Here is a 21,094-nt window from a genome sequence, read left to right on the forward strand (position 1 = left end):
AACAAAGAATCACATATGGAGACACAAGTCTGTGAACATGTTTAAGCTCTTACATAGGGACATCCAGGCCAAAGAAGCGTCTTGGAAGTAGAGGAGTAGGAATGGTCCTGATGGCCCAGTGTATCCCTTACTGGATGTCGGCTTTCCTGATATACCCAAGTATCTACTGTGAGAATGAAGGGGTTAGTGCCTTATTCAAATACATGGATATCATAGCGAAAGCGCAGATGCACTTTGGGGGCTACACCTGTCTCAGTTATGAGGGGGAATTCAGGGCCAGGGTAAGTCTTAACCCAGACAAAACTTGGGGGATGTGGACTTCGAACAGGGGATGCAGTGGATGTCCCTGACACAATCTGTGACCTCGACTCACACAGCGGGTGGCCTGCTCATCACTTAGAAGCCCTTTCGGCCCTAGTCCGCTCAGCAGGGGGTGGGTAATACAGCAAAGGCCCCAAGCTCTAATGAAGTAGCCTGCTGGACTTTTAACAAAGGCTTTTGTTTACCACACCCATGCAAGTTCAAGCACGAATGTTCTAAATGCGGAGGTGGGCACCCTGTTACACAGTGTTTCATGCTGGCAAGCCCCTCCGAGCAATGGATGGCAACCAGAGGGAAGGTACCGCAGCACCCTACTAGTGGAGTTGGTTAATAGGCAAAAGGCTAGGGGTCTGAGGGTTGTGCCCCGATCCCGCCCGCATTGTTTTTTGTTGTTGTTACTTGGTGCCATTTTGTGCCCCAGCCCATCTCCTCCTCCCCGCTCCCCGATCCCTGCCGCTGCTCTCCCGCGGCCCCACCCCCGCTCCCTACAGAATTCACAAGCGATCCCTTCCCCACTCGCCACCCCGCTCCCGCCTCCCAGCTGTTTCTCCCTCGCTCCGCCCCCCTCCACTATCCACTTATGTCAGATGCACCTACGCGCAGCGGTCACGCGCAGCAGACGTGCCCTATGCGTGCCGAAGGCGCGCCAAAGGTAAGCCCGTCTACGCCCAAGCGGGCCTGGACCGCGCCCAGCACCAGACCCCCTGCCTCCCGCAAAATCCACTCCACCCACCTAACGTACGACGCCGCAACCCTCTCCGTACTCAACACCGGCCGCCTCCCCGACTGCCACCAAGCCGCCCCAGGACGCACCCATGGACCCTTCACCTGCCAATCCTGCAAGTTCGACTGCATCATGACCCACACTACATCCACAAACGCCAAACAGAGCCCCGACAACAACCACCTGAAGTGCTTCCTGCTCAACACCCGCTCGGTCCACAGACACGCCATTGAACTATGGAACCTACTAGACAACACCACGCCGGACGTCGCCTTTCTCACAGAAACTTGGATGAACGCCTCATCAGCGCCCGACATCGCCATAGCCATCCCGGACGGTTACAAGATCATCCGAAAGGACCGCATCAACCAGACAGGAGGAGGCATCGCCATCGTCCACAAGAAAACCATCTGCATCACGACCAGCTCCGACGACACCCTCACAACAGCCAAACACCTCCACTTCCAGATACACACCGACCCCAAAACCACACTTAGAGGCACCCTCATCTACAGACCACCAGGACCCCGCGCACAATTCAGCGAAGACATCACTGACTTCATCAGCCCACACGCCCTCCCCACCTAGGACTACATTCTCCTAGGGGACCTCAACTTCCACCTGGAAAATAACAATGACAGCAACACCATCTCCCTTCTGGACAACCTCGCCAATCTCGGACTGAAACAACTGGTGAACACCTCCACACACTACGCCGGACACACGCTCGACCCAATCTTCTCCTCCAGCAAACACGTCTCCTTCAATCACACCACAGGACTCCACTGGACGGACAACAGCTGCGTCCACTTCAACTTCAGAAAGACCACGACCCACCACCACCCACAACAAGTCCCCCGCAGAAACTGGAACAAACTTACCACCGACCAGATCACCACATCGCTAAACAAAAAACCCTCCCACCAAATCATCGGACCCAAATCAAGCAGCCATCAATCTCGCACAATGGATCACCCACTGCACCTACGAATTAGCACCCTTGAAAAAACAACACAACAAGCCAGGTAGCAAAAAAGCCTCCTGGTTCAATGACGACCTCAAGAACTCCAAAAAGATCTGCCGCACCCTCGAGAAAACCTGGCGAAAAAACCCAACCACAGACAACATGGCCGCCCTCAAGGATGCCACCCGCAAACACCACCAGCTGATCCGATCCACCAAGAAATCAGTATTCAAGGACCGACTCGACAACAATGCCCACAACAGCAAGGAACTCTTCAACATCGTCAAAGAGCTTACCAATCCCAGCGCCGACACCAACGACATCACTCCCTCTCAAGACCTCTGCGACTCTCTAGCCTCGTTCTTCCACAGAAAAATCGCGGACATACATAACAGCTTCGGCGACCAGTCCACCCCCCTGACCACCGAACTGAAGCCCCTCACCACCACCCTTTGCGCCTGGAACCCGATCAGCACCGAAGACACCATCCGCTTGATGAACTCCATTCACTCCGGATCACCAACCGACCCATGCCCCCACCACATCTTCAACAAGGCTGACTCCATCATCGCCCCCCACCTCCGGGATATCCTCAACTGCTCCCTCAACACCGCTACCTTCCCAGAAAGCTGGAAACATGCCAAACTCAGTGCCCTCCTGAAGAAACCTACAGCAGACCCCACTGAACTTAAGAACTACCGCCCCATCTCGCTCCTCCCTTTCCCTGCCAAAGTCATAGAGAAGACCGTCAACAATCAGCTCGCCGCCTTCCTCGAGACTAACTGCTCCCTCGACCCCTCACAGTCCGGCTTCCGAGCCAAACATAGCACCGAGACCGCCCTCATCGCAGCTACAGACGACATCCGAACACTACTCGACAGCGGGGAAACAGCTGCCCTCATCCTTCTGGACCTCTCCGCAGCGTTCGACACGGTCTGCCATAGTACCCTTGTACAACGCCTCAACAACATCGGAATACAAGGAAAAGCATTGGATTGGATCATATCGTTCCTCGCCGGGAGACCCCAGAGAGTCCGCCTCCCCCCTTTCAGATCAGAGGCCACCGAAGTCGTCTGCGGCGTTCCCCAAGGCTCCTCGCTCAGCCCCACCCTCTTCAACGTCTACATGAGCCCACTTGCATCCATCGCACGCCAACACAACCTCAAAATCATCTCCTATGCTGACGACACACAGCTGATCCTCTCCCTCACCAAAGACCCTATCACCGCCAAAATCAACCTACACGAAGGGATGAAAGACGTAGCCGAGTGGATGAAGAACAGCCGCTTAAAACTAAATTCAGACAAGACGGAAGTCCTCATCCTAGGATCACCCCCCTCAGCATGGGACGACTCATGGTGGCCACCGGCCCTAGGCAGCGCGCCCAAACCAACGGACCATGCTCGCAACCTGGGATTCATTCTAGACTCCTCCCTCTCAATGACCAGACAAGTCAACGCCATCTCATCATCATGCTTTAACATATTACTCATGCTTAAAAAGATCTTCCGATGGATCCCCACCGACACAAGAAAGACAGTCACCCAAGCACTTGTCACAAGCCGACTGGACTACGGAAACACCCTCTATCCCGGAACCACAGCCAAATTACAGAAAAAACTCCAACGCATTCAGAACGCCTCCGCCAGACTCATCCTAGACATACCCCGCCACGATCACATTTCCGGTCACCTGAGAGACCTTCATTGGCTCCCCGTCAACAAGAGAATAACGTTCCGTCTCCTCACCCACGCACACAAAGCCCTCTACGACCTAGGACCCAAATACCTCAACACGCGCCTGACCTTTTACACCCCCACCCTCCAATTACGATCGTCCAATCAAGCCCTCGCCGCGATTCCACGCATCCGAAGAACCACCATGGGAGGAAGATCTTTCTCCTACTTGGCGGCTAAAACCTGGAACTCTCTCCCCACCTACCTTCGCCTCACACAGAACCACCTCTCCTTCAGAAAACTCAAAACTTGGCTATTCGATAAGTAACGACCCCCCCCCCCCTCAAGCGCCTTGAGACCCTCCGGGTGAGTAGTGCGTTATACAAATTTCTGACTTGACTTGACTTGACTTGAGGGTTCAGCATCTATTGCGATGTTGTGTTTGTGGCTGAACATAGTTTTAAATGCTAAACATGTACCGGGTGCCAACTATTGCTGATTCAATGTCTTGTTCACAATAGAACCAATTGTGCAGCTTGCCGCCAGGTCAGAGGAAAGCACAACAGCATTCCTACAGAGATTTGGGAGTGGGAGGGCATGAGAGTCTTTAGGCTGGATGAGAAGTCTTAAGCAGATTCCACCAAATGGAGCTATCAGCTGGCATGGAGTAAATTTGATTCTTTTGGGGGTACAGAGGGAAGTCTGGATCATGAAGAACAGGAAAAAGGGTCTTAAGTTTTGTTAAGTTTCTTATTGATAACGGTTTGTCACCTGAAACGGCAGCAGGAAACCTGGCAGGTCTTTCCGTTTACAAAAAACTCTACTGGGGGTTTGACCCTGCTTGGGAAGACATTCTGAATACAATTTTGAAAGGGTGGGATAGAGAAAGGTGGGTAGAGGGGAGGGAATTGAATGAGGCTCTCACTTTTGAATGCCAGTGTGCTGTGTGGATAAGTTTGAATTTGCTGTTTTTCGTTTATGCATGATTTGGATGTTCTTTGGAGCATTTTGTGTATCTGAGCTGGGTTTATGACAGAAGGCAAGAGTGCTGCATGGGGAGCATGTTTTTCTAATTTGACTAATTCTGTAATATTATTATTAGATCACCCCAATTGTCAAAATGATATACATGAAATGATTGTTTGATCACAGTTGTTTAGTGAGAGACATCTAGTTAGTGAAGCATATGTCTTCTCTTTCTCTATGTTTTTTACTTTTTCCATGTAAGTACAGGCAGGAAGCATTATAGATTTGTAGACAATTTCTATTAATAAAAGTCTTTTTAACATTATTTCCTTGTTATCATTTATCATTTTTCAGCATCATTTTGCAATTATGTCACATAATGCAAATTACAACAATAATTGCCTGGGGATTTGTTATTTACAATTGTGCTGCATGGGGAGGTGCATCTAGAGAGGGGAAGGCTGGGTATTTGGCTGCATAAATCCAAGACGGATCAGCTAGGGAGGGGAAAAAAGGTCTGGTTACAGCAGGGAGGAAGTTAAGGGGCCTACCCAGTGAGTGGATGGTGCAGCTTTAACGAGTGACCAAGGCTTTGACAGAAGGCAATTTTTTTGTCACAAAAGAGGCCTATGTTATGACTTTCCAACTGTTAGCTGTGCTCCGCATGGCTTTTCAGAAGTTGGATAGGAAGAGGGCACAAGTCCTAAAAAAATAAGTGGGGGGACCCTGACATCACAACAGGAAGTGACATCACAAAAAGTGGCTTGCGCAATCAGACTCATTGCCTCCCCTCGCTCACCCCACGAGAAGCCAGCGCGTGAGCAGCGTTCTGAATGTGCTACGATCTCGCCCCAGAGAGGCCAAAGAGTGAATGTGTGGCTCCATTTGCTCCAGTTATCGAGCTCCCGGTAAAATAAGTGGGGGACGCTGTCCACCCGCGTGGTACCCCGACTCAGGGCTCACCATACTACAACACATGCAATGGGACTTGATGTTAATTCAACAAAAGTTCTCAGGGACCTGCTTGGTACGGACTGAGTTTGCGCAGCTCCGAAAATGGAGAGGGCGCGATTAAGCATGTGAACATCGATAAAGCTAGAAGGAAGCTGAACAAGGCAATGAGGGGTTTTTTGTTTGGCAAATGATGTCAAGGTCTTAGCACATCAAGGAGGATGACATGGGGCTTTTCGATCTGATGGAGTGTATATTTCTGAGATGTGTACTGCATATTATATTCTGGAACAGAGAGATCTTATTGGGGAACTGAGGAGAGAGGTCGGCTACTATTGATTGGAAGGAACTCATTGAGTAAAAGATTAAAAGAGTGAAGAATGATTGGCTGGGGTGAAACCTGGGGCGAACAGAGTAGGAGGGGGATGTAAAGGACTATGTTTAAGATGTTGTACAGTTGTTTAAATATTGAAATGATAAGTTCATTGCAATCCTGTCCTAATAAATGGCCTTTTACACTTGACTGGAGTGTTGTGTGTGATTATCTCAGGAGCCTTCATTGACACTTTTAACTAATTACTCGTTGGACAGGTCATACTTTATTTGCTTACCTTTTGCCAGCAGAGGGCGCCAAAGTATAACATACTTGCTGAGCTTCATTAGCAACGAAATGTTTTCAGATTATTGCACGCAATGCTCTGCACTCGCAGGGTAAAAATTAAAAACATAAATGAAGCATGAATGCTACTGTTTAAATAGCCTTGAAAACCAAAGCATTTGGGCAAATTTTACCAAATGCTCCAAAACGGGTACATCACTCTTTGCCATTTTGGACGCTCGTGCGTCAAAAAGTGACACGATGTATGGGAAGTGCGCTACAGTACGCAAAGATGTGGCAGTAGTGGCTGCTGATGATGACAAGAGAGGCGGGATAGCGTGAGCTGTGTGGAAAGTAAGACTCATAAAGATAAGTATTACATTTAAAAAAATCCAAGTTCCAGAATGCAAAGCGTTCTTAGAAACACGCTGCCCTTAATTAGTGTGACACACATGACATATGGCCTCCTGGCAGCTTACCTTGATATACATGTGAAACGAGCAGTCACTATTTTCACATTTCTGGAGGTCATATAAGGTGATTCAGAAAAAGTAGGGGCGAAGGTGCAAGAGATGACCTTTCAAAAGCGCATGCGCACATGAAAATGCTAATGTTCAAATATTTACACCCATCTGAAACAAAGGGGCTGGCTAACAACCCGTATCCAGCAAAATGAAAGCCCCCAGGATCGCGGGCCGTGGGATAAGAGAACTCTGTGCAGCCGCACTCCGCTGGTAATGATTACTGCAAGACAATTAGGGTGTGTCTGAAATAATGTGACCTAAAGTAGAGGAACACATCTTCAAAGATGAAGCAACAATCCCCTCTAGTTCCCATCCATTTCGACCCAATGGCAGCACTGAAAGGCTACGAACATCGTGGCTTCTTTTGATTAGTAGGGGGAGTGGTATAATGTATGCAGGGTGGGCGTTCCGACGCAAGAAAGCCTTGTAAAAGTGGTGCTGTGAAATCTACAAGATTTCACTGTTGAGTCACTTTTACCACGCCACTGCGTCAAAACCTTGCGCCTGCTTGGAGCAGGTGTAAGGAGCGATGCAGCATGATCGGAATAGGCATTCCTGACCATTGGTGGAGTTGCGCCGTGCTCCAGCAGTGCGCTGCCCTTATGCCGAAAGATGCGACACGTGTCTGTTGACTAATAACGTGGCACGGTCTTGGATGGGAATAGAATTACAACACTATAGTATGTTGTAGCTTTGAAAGGTGTTTTGTCACCTATTATTGACAGTAACAGAGAGACAAACACCACGAGCATTAATGTGCTTATGTTGTTTAAGAATGCTTTCTTTAGAAACCCGGCCAATTTACATTTCTGTTACATATGTGATTTGGATTACAAGAAAAATAGTGTTAATAGAGACAGATATGGACTTAGAGCGGAGTCAAATGATCGATCACTCTAATCAATGTGAGGCAAATTTACGTTGCCTGACGCATCTCTGCAAATTGGCAGAGATGCGCCAGGAAAGATACGGCACGCAAGTTCATCCTTGCACCACCCATGATGCGCCGCATTTACAATGCGGCGCACCATGGCGCAGGAATGAACAGATGTGTGTCGCATCTTGGGCGTAAAGTTGGCGCAGTGCTGAAGTTGTGTTGCGGCGGCACGCAAATCCAGCACTTTTCCAACTTGCCCTATCTTTTACGTGGTGCCTCAAGCCTTACGCCTGCTTCAAGCAGGCGCAGGTTTTTGACGCATCAGCGTTGGGAAAGTGACTCAGTGAAATCTTGTAGATTTCACTGAGTCACTTTTCAGGGGCGTTCCTGCGACGAAACGCCCTCCCTGCACCAGAACGCCTACATGAAACCTGACGCAGGTTTCATGTGGCGCAGGGCCTTACACCGTGACGCATCTCCATAGATGCGTCATGTTGTAAATGCCTCGTAGGGATGCGCCACGTTTACGCCGCCTTGCGTGACGCAACAGCGGCGTAAACGTGGCACAAGGGGCTTGTAAATCTGCCCCTATGTTTTTTACCATGCGAATTTGGCGAAGTGCGGGTCATAAGAGATTGGAGGAACTGTGGAAATTAAAGAAAAGAAATCATGAGCCCAATCAATTACTTTGTGGTCTATTGTTTAATGACTGTACTATTATTTTATAAGACACGAGTGCTCTAAAAATTGTGAATTGGGCCTCATAAATGAGGCCCTTTTTTTGAGTAAAATTGTTTGTTTTATATACTTATTGATAGGGAGTTTCTGCCAGCAGTCTCATTCATTGTTTGGGGGGTGTGTCATTCATATTTTTATTTCACCCACTGAAGCATACAGCATGGGGCAATGGGACAGTCCAATTCAACCATTGGCTAACTTCACTGTGAGTGGCAGCATTCTGCTGTTTCACAAGGAACATACAGGCACACAGAGTAGTTCCTTTTAGTGCCAATGACCACTATGACAATGTGTACTTTTGTGACAAAAGTATTATTGATTTCTCTAGTTTTTTTTGTAAGTTAGTATAATTGAGGGCCTAATAGTTTTCACAACAATGTTTTAAATAAACCGTGGCCGAACAAAAAAAGCATTGACAAATCCAAAAGACTGACAGCCAACGCCAGACCGATTGGTTTTGTCAATGCTTATGTGACTATTAGTTCACATCTGTATACTTTAACGATTGCTTAATGACTATGAGAACACAAATCCACATATGTGCCTCAACATGCGCTGATATATTTTATTTTTCAATTGTGATTTCGTTTTCGTAACAGCTTAAAGCTCACTAAAACCTTCGATACTTACATGCATGTTAAATAAATTACCATTTTGTTTCCCTGTTTTGCATATTGCACATTTTAGCCTAATCCATTCCATTAAGGGTAGCCTGGTTCTCAAGCTGGCATATCAAAGAGAGGATTGCAGAAAATAGTAGAGTCAGCCTTTTGCTCAAGACACTCATAATAGTTTCTCAAGGACTTCTTTCATTCAACACACAAGAGCCCGACACCTGCTCGTTTAGTGTCTGTCTGTAGGTTTCTGTCTCGTGTTCTTGCTTCCAGTCATCAGCATGGAGAAAAAGTGTATAAATGTAGCACCAAAATGTATGATTTTATCCGTGCATTGCTCCACTTAAACAAGGAGTAAGCTCTGGTCCATTGATGCATATTCCCTTTATTTATTTTTGTGGCTTGCTTTCAATTTTGCATTCAGATTGGACATCGATTTTATAAGATCTCTCCACTGGCTACCCATCAAGAAGCGCGTCCTTTTTCATTCTTTTCCTCTCCAGCCCTGGTTGTCCCACAGACAGATTTTTACCTTACTGTTCTGCCTGATCTAGGCGCTTGGCGTTGGCAGCCTTGGTGGTAGTGCTGCACAGTAGGCGCTCCAGAAGGGAGGAGCGGTCCTTTACATTTCTGGCTGCAAAGCATGGAACCAGCTTCCCCTGGAATTAAGGACTGTGAGCTAGATGTAGGTGGCTAAATACCGGTCGGTAACGCAGAAATTCGGAAAATGTCAGCGTTACCGACCGGTATTTAGGCATTTGAGATGTAGGGAGGATTCGGTATTAAGGAATTGGTAAATACCTATTCCTTAATACCGATTCCTTACGGCCTTGCATTTAAGGAATCGGTAATACCGATTCCTTAAATACAATGTAGGTAGCACTTAAAACAGTGGACCTCAGCCTTAAGGAATCGCTTTGGTGGTAAATAACGATTTCCTTTCAAAAAGCACTTTTTTGCCTTTTGAAATGTGCCATGTGGCACACATCCATGCCCTTAGGGCATACATGTGTGCCACATGTGCACACATGCACATTTCAGGGGTGCAACAGGGTGTCCTTTGGACACCCTGGTACCCTTGAAATACCTCCCGGTATTACCGATTTGGTAATATCGAATTGTTAATACAGAATGTCTACACATTCATTCCTATGTGCTTCCAAGCCCATAGGAATGAGTGGGTAGGTGTTCGTTATTACCGAATCTCAATTACTGATTCGGTAATAACGAATATTAAGAATTCAGTATTTTTTACCGAATTCTTACCTACATCTGAAATACCGATTCCTAAATACCAAATCGGTAAAATTCGGTATTTAGGAATCGGTATTTCCCAGTTACCTACATCTAACCCTGTGTCTTTGGAGGTGGCTTTTTGCCGGAAGCTGAAAACTTGTCTTTTTTCTATTCAACAGTGGGTTTTTAGGGTTCAGGCTTTTCTGTTTTCAGATGTCTCAGTACTGTAGTCCACAGTGCTGGGACACTGTTCAAAAGCTGTGCCCTTTAAATACCCTCTCATTTATTCATTAAACATGTGGTAGGTTTCTATGCACTATCCCCGTGCATGTTCTCTTTGAAATTTGATATCCATTTCCAGGGCCTCATTTATGAAAAGTGTTGCATCGCTGTGATGAAACAGCGATACAACACTTTTCACTGCACCTCCTTACAAAACAATGGATGCACTGTATTTACAGTACGGCGCTCCATGTCACAAGGATTGACAGGTGCAAGAGGAAACCTGAAATATCTGTTGGCACAAAACTCATGCATTGCTGGAGTTGTGTCGTATGCATGCCGCAACCCCAGCAATGTATGGGGGAGGCCTATATATATTGCACTGCATCTTTCTTATGCCTGCTATGAGGGAGGCATAAGATTTTGATGCTATGGCATCCTAGAAGTGGCGCAGGGAAACCTGATACATTTCACTGCGCTACTTCTACGAGGCTTTCTTGTTGGGGAAGGCCCACCCTTGCATACATTATACCTGATGCAGGTCTAACGTGGTGCAGGGGTTTACAAAGTGACTCATCTACCTAGATGCGTCACTTTGTAAATATGGTGCAACGTGGCACGTTATTAATGCCGCCGCTGTATCATGAAAAGTGACACAACACTGACGCAAAAGTGTCACAAGGGGCATTGTTTTTATCAAATGGCTTGAAGAGGTCACTGCTTGGAAGTTCATCAAGGTCAAAGGGCAGGTGATTTCACTTCCATAATGTGAGGGGGTGAAAAGGTGTGTGATGCCACATTTACTACCCCTGAGGCTTCTATGAAATTACCCCGGTGCCTTGCAGGCTTAGTTGCTTTGGTAAATAAGTAGGCAATGTATCTCCAGCTATAGGAAGCCCAGTCAGATGAGAGAGAGCAAGGAGACAAACGATAAAGATCAAAAACAATTCTGAAGCATCACCCTGACCAGGATCTGTTCCAAGCATGACTCCTGGGAATCGGAAGAAACTTTGATTACTTTGCATATTCCTGCTGAGTTTCTCGTGTTCATGGCGTTCTCAGACAAGGACCGACTTCCTGGATATCCTGTTTGCCATCTTCACAATTCAACAGTGTGATCAAATGCTATCTAGCTTGTTTTTGTCCAAATGCATTCGATGTGTACACACAGCAGATAATGTACTTTGTAGTTCTCTCCACATTGACACAGCTTTTGAAATATGTTTATTTATTTTAAACCTCAAACAATTTGTGATTGACATTGAAATGTACATATACTCATTGGAGCCTACCGTGTATCTACACTAGCATTCTGACTTTAGCATGCAGTCTTTAAAAACAAAAGTACTAGTATAGTTGTCTGCTAGAAACTTTTTCATAGAAAGGTTGTTAGTTATGGAAAAGAAGAGAGGGTGAGACTAGGGCAGGTTAGGAGGACGTAGAATGTGATTAAGATCCCGTAAGTAAGCAAGAAGGTACACCAGATTCTCCATTAGTAGATGATACGTTAGTACATGACGCCGTAAATATGCAAGAAGATACACCGGATTCTCTTTTAGTAGAAGCGGAGACTGGTAACTTGCTGATGTAGTGCGGCGGGCACTAAAGCGCACACTCACTTCCACCTATCCATAAGCACTCACACTCCCACCCATCCGTTTACAAGCACAAACGTGCACACATACTCGCATCCATCCATTCACAAGCAGCCACGCGTACCCATACTCGCATCCATCCATTCACAAGCAGCCATGCGTACACATACTCACATCCATACATTCACAAGCAGCCACACGTACACATACTCGCATCCATCCATTTACAAGCAGCCACGCGTACACCTACTCACATCAATCCATTCACAAGCAGCCACGCGTACACATACTCGCATCCATCCATTCACAAGCAGCCATGCTTACACATACTTGCATCCATCCATTCACAAGCAGCCACACGTACACATACTCGCATCCATCCATTTACAAGCAGCCACGCGTACACATACACGTATCCATCCATTCACAAGCAGCCCAGGTACACATACTCGCATCCATTCACAAGCAGCCATGCGTACACATACTCACACCCACCCATTCACAAGAAGCCACGCATGCACACACTCGCACTCATCCGTTTACAAGCACAAACTTGCACACATACTCGCATCCATCCATTCACAGGCAGCCACGCATACACATACACGCATCCATCCATTCACAAGCAGCCACGGGTACACATACTCGCATCTATCCATTCACAAGCAGCCATGTGTACACACACACTCACACCCACCCATTCACAAGCATTTACATTCACACACCTGCAGTCACCCATTACAGCACACTAGTACAAATACACATACATTCATACATAAACACACACATCCAAATATTCAGTAAGGCACTTACTGGGCCACAACAGTGATGAAAGGACCAGTGGGTAGCAGGAGGAAGAACCACAACAGCCCATGAGGCTCTGGAGTCTTCGGGGAGGAAAACAGGAGACAGAAGATCCTACCGCCTCCTCTCATTGGCTAAACTTGTCAGGGGTTAGCCAATGAGAATAGGACCTTCCCTAACTCATCACCAAATAGTGTAGTTTAGTGAGACCCACTGTTCCCACCCCACTTCCTGACAAGTTAGGGAAGGGTGATGTGAGGCACCACTGATCGACAGTCAACCCTGAGCGCTTCTGATCTTATACCTGAAGATCCTAGGGCTGACTCCATCAGTGATGCTCCCTCTCATCACGAGGAAAGGATACTTGCTGGGCTTTGCTGGGCTGATGATGTTACTGCCCTCAGGGCTGTCAAATCATCAGTCCAGCAAAACTTGGTTCACGCTGCAAGGTTCCTGCACATTAACGCATGGAAAGCACCTGGCACCTGACCCTCACATGATGAGTGTCTGTCAGGCTGACCTTTTCCTCAGCCTGTCAGACACTCATCATACTTTGAAAAAGAAAGTGAGGTGGAGCCCATGTACTATAATGATTGGCCACCTCTGGATACCATTAGGTTATTGGAAAGTACACCATCTGTTCCATTAGAGCATGATACTGTAGGTATGTAGGAGGGTACACCAAATTCTCTATTAGTAGGTGATACCATAGGCATGCAGGAAGGTCCTCAAATTCTCTATTAATAAGTGATAGGATCTTTTGTGCCTGTAATGGAGGAACGGTGTAACAGACTCCCTGAAATTAGTTTCTTGTGGAAACTGGCACAGTCCAAAGGATGAGTACAAGTTCTTGGTTCTACCCCGAATGGCTGCTGGTAAAGCATCACACGGCGATGTCTGGACCAAACTGCATTTAGTTACCAGATCTGAACATAGAAATGTTGCACAGATCTAACAACACATACTAAGGGGCATATTTACAAGGACATTGCACCACCGGAATGTCTCTTTTTCCAACGTTCCGGTGGCACAATGTCCTGCTCCATATTTACAAAGCGTTAAGCCACTTTGTATAGCTTAATGCCACTTTGTAAATATCATTCCCTTTCACGCAGGTATTTGCATGAAAGGGTTGTGCAATGGGTGTTGCTGTGGGTGTTCCATCGCAACACCCATTGCTTATTGATGCTGCCCCAGATTTACAAGGATCTGTAAATCTGAGGCAGCGCCAAAAACTAATGCCACTGAATAGCAGGCGCAACAAGGAGAAATACTTTTATTTCTCCTCGTTTTTGCTCTTTCCTAGTGTGCTGCATCTAGCACACATAGAAAGAGCAAATCGCCTTTAAAGATTGTTTATGTGCAAAAAGGTGTCCCTTTCTGCACATAAACAATCATTCTTGCAACACAGACACCCTTGCACCATGGTGCAAGGGTGCCTGCACTGCAGGGATGATTCCCTGCAACCCTGGTACCTTTGCACTATAGTGCAAGGGTGTCTGTGTTGGAGCTAGGCAACTTTTTTAGCCCAGCGCAAGGGAAAACACAAGGGTGTGCTGTATTTTTGTAAATATGGTGCATCCCTGTGTTTTTTTTATGACGCAGCGTGGCAATGCTAAATTGTGTGCAGCACAGGACCATTTCCTTGTTAATATCCCCCATGTTCCAGTTTATTAAAATGGCACTGCTCAGATATTGAACCTTAGGCACTGCATTAAAAATTAAATACAAAATACACAAAGGCACACTAGAAATTGTGGGAGGTGTAATTTTGAGGCAGATAGGATTCCAATTTAATTACATCAAGTCACGGAAACATTATATTTTGCACATTCCAATGCTGCCTGTGCTTTTGCAAAATATAAGTTTGTATAGCTCTATTCCTGCTGAGCATGGCATGAGCATTAATTATTAACAATTTTCTGAGTGGGAGTGATGCTATCAAAGTTACATCACCACTGAAGTCACAGGGTTTGGGAAAAATCAAAGCAAGCGCTACAGGAAGAGTAGCAAATAAGCCATGCCGAGATTTGACTTGATGTATAGTCTGTAGTCATTTCTTCATTACCTGCTGCTGATATATTTAGAAATATCTGTGAAGTCCATTTACAAGAATTTCAACCCGCTTTGTGTTAGAAAACATTTGGCATACTACAGCCTTCTCTTTCCATTCTCTGTACACCATGAGGATTGTAAGCTGGTAGAAGAACTCACTCACTTTGCAGTAAAAGAAAAAATAGTCTCCATATTAAACTAAAGAGGAAACAGCAGTTTGCTAGAAGACCCTGCCTGACATTTGACCTCTGTCTTTGACTGCCAGTCAATGCTACAAGATTAAAACAAAATGAAAGGCTTTTTTATTGATCATTTGCCCTTTCAAGATCTCCAAGGTTATTCTGGGGGTGCAGCAGGACCTCCCACATCCCTAGTTACAGCGTCCCTGTTAGATAAAGTGTCACAGCTTGTTTTATTGGTAAACTACCATGTGAGACAACAAGGGATAAGGAAAAACAACTCCCTACTACAGGTGTCACTGTCATGAAAACTTGCCTTATGAGCATATTTCAGTCTACAGATGGACAAAACATGCAGTACAAGTGAAACTACATGCTTCCAGGTCGGTTAGGATGGCTGGCATTAAACCCATCTAAAAGCTGTATTAGTTTACCTTGAACAGGAAATGCTTTTGTCTTATTTAGGAACAAAAGAGATGACCTGGGCCTTAATAATTTCTGTTCGTTATTACATTAACGTGAAGACCAAACACATTCCTTCAGTTGTTTGATCAGGTATTTTTATTTTACCCTATTATTCAAACTATTTTTCTTGATTTTCAAAAATGATGTGAAAAAGAACACGATGTAGTCATATCAAGTTTTCATACATCAATAAATCATTACATTAGTTCCTGTACATTTACAAAGAACATTCAACAATACATTTACAGGACATTACAAAAAAGACAACATTAATTTCTATCCCCAATTTGAAGGGTATCATACATTTTTTGAGCCTAGACACTCTTGAAGAAGTACAAATGAGGTCTCTAACAAACAAGGTGAGCACTTTAATATCTATACCAGGGGTAGATAGAAAAACCCTCTGCAGGGGCGGCTGGTGACATTTGAAAGTGGTGTGGCGTAAACTAATTTGCATATTGCACCGCAGCGAGCGAGCGCAGCGAGCGAGCCCGAACCACCTTGCATCCATCCATACATCATTCATGCATCCACCCACCCACCCATCCTACATCCATACATCATTCATTCATGCATCCACCCATCCATCCATCCACCCATCCATTCTGCATCCATCCTGCATCCATCATTCATTCATGCATCCAACCACCCATCCATCCTGCATCCATCCTGCATCCATCATTCATTCATGCATCCACCCATCTATTTAGCTTCTCCATAAAAGACTCAATTAAGAACTTATCATATTTGCCGCAACACATCTCCGATCATTCTGCTATTACCTTTACGTTATTGTCAGATCAGGGGCCCACCCATACTTCTTGGTCTTTTGACCGCTCCATTTTATTGGAAGAAGAGGAAAGAGAACTTCTTATATCTGAAACTGCCTCTTTTTTGGAGTGGAACATAGAATCCGCCTCCTTGGGGATTGTCTGGGAGTCATGGAAAGCATACATAAGGGGTCATATCACGAACCGGGCATCCTATAGGAAAAGGATATACAGAGAGGAGATAACAAAAATAGAGCAGGATCTGGCCGTCTTAGAATCTGCAGACCCAGAGTTACTGGGAAATTTGGAAAAGAAAAGGGAGCTAAAAGATAAACTAAATACACTTCTGCAGGAGAGATTGAGTAAACGATGGCAGGTCAGCAAGCTCTCCCACTTTGAGTACGGTGAATCGGCAGGGAAGCTCCTGGCTTGGAAAATAAAAACCGACCAGGTTAGGAATCATATAAAAGAAGTAAGGTTAGTGGGAGAAGTCGACAGTAGGAAGACAGATATTGAAATAGGTGAAGCCTTCACCATTTTTTTTCAAGATATATATACAGATGCGACTAATGATAATATCGGGAAAAGAACGGAGTGGTTGGATAAGGTGAATCTTCCTAAGCTGTCGATGGTACAGATGGAAAACCTAGAGAAAGAAATTACCGAGGCTGAGGTTGAAAAAGTCATTAAACATCTAAAACTGGGAAAGGCTGCAGGACCTGATGGCATCCCGGGGGAGCTCTATCGAGTGCTTAACCCAATTCTCACCCCGATCCTAACGAACCTTTTCAACAACATCCTAATTAGAGGGGAATCACCACCCAGCTCCTGGGGAGAGGCAAATATCACCTTAATTCTAAAAACAGGCAAAGATCCTGCGGACTGTGGATCATACCGTCCAATCTCGCTTCTCAACAACGATTATAAGATCTTCTCATCAGTTTTGGCTGCACGTTTGGGAAGCGAGATTGGCACAATTATCCATCAGGACCAAAAGGGGTTCATTAGAGGCCGACAATTGGCTGACTTAACCTATGATTTAATCGGCGCGATAGATATTGCGTCAACCTTTGCCTTGCCTCTCGCCATAATGACACTGGATGCAACAAAAGCATTTGATAGGGTAAACTGGTCCTATCAAACTGCTGTTATGGAGAAATTTCAACTGGGTCCTAAATTCTGCAGAGCGGTAATGCTACTATATAAAAACCAGAGAGCCAGCCTACTAATTAATGGCATGCGCACAAACTCATTCGAAATAAGTAGAGGGACAAGACAGGGGTGCCCCCTCTCCCCTATTCTATTCAACATTTATGTTGAACCATTTGCCCAGACTATTAGAGAGGATATTAACATTCTGCCTTTTGTGTTTTCCGGATGGGAGAAGAAAGTCGGATTATATGCCGATGACATTCTCATCTATACAACAGACCCGGCCCAGGCTTTCCCTATAGTAATTAAAAGAGCAGAAGAATTCGGAAAATTTTCTGGATACGAAATAAACGCCGGAAAAACTGATATAATGGCCTGGAACATTGTGAACCTTCAACTTCCGGTCAGGTCCTCAATTCGCTATCTGGGTATCAAAATCACAAATGATCTAAATTTCTTGATCCAATCTAACCTGGACAAGATATCCCGTGAAGCTAAAGCTCTTATGAAGTCCTGGTCTTTTCTCCCCCTTACCATCTATGGGAGAACTAGTCTGGTGAAAATGTCTATCCTCCCCAAATACACTTTTATTTTTAACTGTATTCCATTAATATTCGATACTAAGTCACTCTTCAAATGTCAACAAAATATCAATTCATTTATCTGGAGCTTCAAGTCAACTAGGCTGGCTTGGAAGAAGCTGAGAAGGAGGAGAGAAAAACAGACCTTGAATACTACGCTTGGGCGTTCCATCTGACCCATTCAAGAATGGTATTAAAGATCCCACTAGACAACCCAAATGGCCGTATGTTCAAAGCAATGATTCTGGGCTCCACTCTCCCATTGGACGGATTTCTATTTAAGTTTGGACATCAGAGATTTTTCAAAAAAGTTAGGCTAAAGACACTACATAGTTCTCTTAAAGAATGGACTCTAATTAAATCTAAGCTAGGGATAGCATATTTCTCCAACTACGCACCGATCTGGGACCTTTCAGGATTCTCCTCGCAATATATCGACACTACCAAAACCGCTTTGCGAGAAGCAGGAATAACACATTGGGGAGATTTAGTCGTAGAAGGGTCCTTATTGAACTGGGAACTATTTTCAGACAAGGTAACCTCACCATCATCCTGGTATATATACTTACAATTGTCCAGCTGGCTGCGAATTCAATTAAAGGATAAGGCTAAATTCGGTGGAGTTAGTATATTGGAGAAAAATCTAGTTGAGAAACCTTATGGAGGGAAAGAAGTAGCTTTTTAATACTGGAATATTATGGAAGAAGTAGATGGCGAATTTGATCTTCCGGTAAAACTTTGGGGTGGAGAGGGAGAATTACAGGCAGAAGAGAAATGGATAGAATCTTTTAGCCTTCTCTATAAAATCATTAAACCTGCATGGTTGAGGCGTAATCAACTATTTACACTACATCGAGCGTACTATTCCCCCAAAAAGCTTTCCAAATTTCAACCAGGGAAGTGCTGTAGTAAATGCTCCCTCCCAGCTGCCTCGGACCTACATATGTTTTGGGAATGTCCGAATATTAAGACATTCTGGCAAGATGTTAAGGTATCACTAGAATCAATTCTTCGAATCCCTATTCCTATCTCATGGTCTTTAGTCATATTTGGGATAAATAACAACATTAAGGGGCTAGAAAGAGAATTTCTATATTATGCTATCCTAATAGCAAGAAGAGAACTATGCAAAAACTGGGTTAATGTTAACTCTCCGACCCATACAGAGTGGCTGTCTTCACTTTATGAAGTATCGAAGGTAGACCTGGCCAGAGACTGTAGCGCTCGATCTCTGAGGTTCTGGAACTTTTTAATTGATTGGAGACGGGATATCTAAAGAGCCCGGGTTTTTTTTTTTTTTTTTTCCCCGGGTCCGATGATTAAGCCTAAGTCTCCATGTCCAATGGGAGGCACCCCACGCCACAACGTTATTGGACTTTCGGCCACCAACAGGCTTGAATGGAGTTGGTCTGTGCGGGGCACTTCAGCGCTCCCGCATTTACCTGCCGTGCGCTGAAAAAGTAATAAATGGCTTGTTTGTGACAAAGCCAGCTCGTCATGAGCGCAGGGCAGGTAACGCCCATGACGAGCTGGCTTTGTCATTAGCGTCGAAGTGGTTAAGACATCAGGTCCATTCTGTGGGAGGTCTTGAAGTCAATTCCTGGCTTCGCGACGACACGGAAACGACTGTCTTCCTGTAGCTAGAGTTTCTTCCCTGCTACGACAAAGCGGCCTATGAGGACAAAAAAAAACAAAAAAACATTAATTTCTATCCCCAATTTGAAGGGTATTATACATTTTTGAACCTAGACACTCTTGAAGAAGTACAAATGAGGTCTCGAAACAAACAAGGGGAGCACTTTAATATCTATACCAGGGGTAGATAGAATACCCTCTGTCTAGAGCGAAATTGAATACACAATCCCTCAATGTTTGAAATTTTGCCAATGCGTTTTGAGTTCCGGGCAAAAAAGTACAGGGGCTCTCATCAGGGCTTCTGAATTTTATGGGTGATGGTGTTGTCTGGCAGAAAATATTCTTTCTGTCAAACTATAGCTTCAATGGAGGGGAATGGAAATAAATTATTTACAAGGCGCAAGTTCAATCCAATTTCCTTGGACGTTTCTTGTTGCACAGTCGATTTTTCAATAATCTCTGTTCCGAATAGCTTCCTCAGCTTGCACTTCTATTTTAAACGAGTGCGTCGTGACGCACGCGGCTGGATCTTGCACAGTTTATCTTACCACGAATTCCTTGTGTCAGGAAACACTTCCCATCACGACTTACGAATCCCTCCTAGTGATTCCTCGCATTTCTCCATCACTGTTAGCCTTCATTACATCGCACTTCCTGTCAGCCGTCTCAATTCGAATTGAGACAGCTGACAGGAAGTGACGGAGGGATTCGTAAGCCCAGGACTCGAAACGCGTTGGCAAAATGTCAAACATTGAGGGATTGTGAATTCAATTTCGCTCTAGACAGAGCAGCGGTGCGTCCATTGGGGCGTTCGGGCGTTGCCCCGCCAACCAATGCGCACCGCCATCTGAAACTTCATCGGCCGCACCAGATGTAGCTTATAGGGGAGAAAGGGGATGGGGCTGTACTTGATCGGGTTGTTGTGAGTGTGCGTGCTCACGCTGCTCAGCAGTGCTACTGGCGCTAGTGCGCATGTTTGCTTTGGGCTGGTCATTTTTCTGACCAGCCCGAACATGCGCAGTAGCCTCCCCATTGGGAGACCGAGGGTTGCCTCATGCCGCAGCCTCCGGTCTCCGAATGGGGCAGGGAGTTACGCTGCTCCACAGCCAATCCTGGCGCTGATAAGCAACGGAGACCGCTTTTTTGAGGGTTCTCAAGGGGATTGCAGAGGACACCGATTTAGAATGAAAGGTGGTCTTTTGGACAAATAAAATGACACATTTGACACCATTCTGACAGCGTAGTTGACCCGAGTATAAATATCTAGGAAGACTGGTGAAAATTGTTATGATACAACAGCACCAGCATTGGGGTCACTCTCGAGCAAACCACCAAATACCGTGTAAGTAAGAATTCCAACAATCTTTGTCACAAACCAGACTCAGCCGTCACCCGCCTATGTGCAGACTCCTGTTATCAAAATAACAAGATGTTGCGTGTGCACACT

This window comes from Lissotriton helveticus, chromosome 8 (assembly GCF_964261635.1).
Source record: "Lissotriton helveticus chromosome 8, aLisHel1.1, whole genome shotgun sequence".
Taxonomy (NCBI): Eukaryota; Metazoa; Chordata; class Amphibia; order Caudata; family Salamandridae; genus Lissotriton; species Lissotriton helveticus.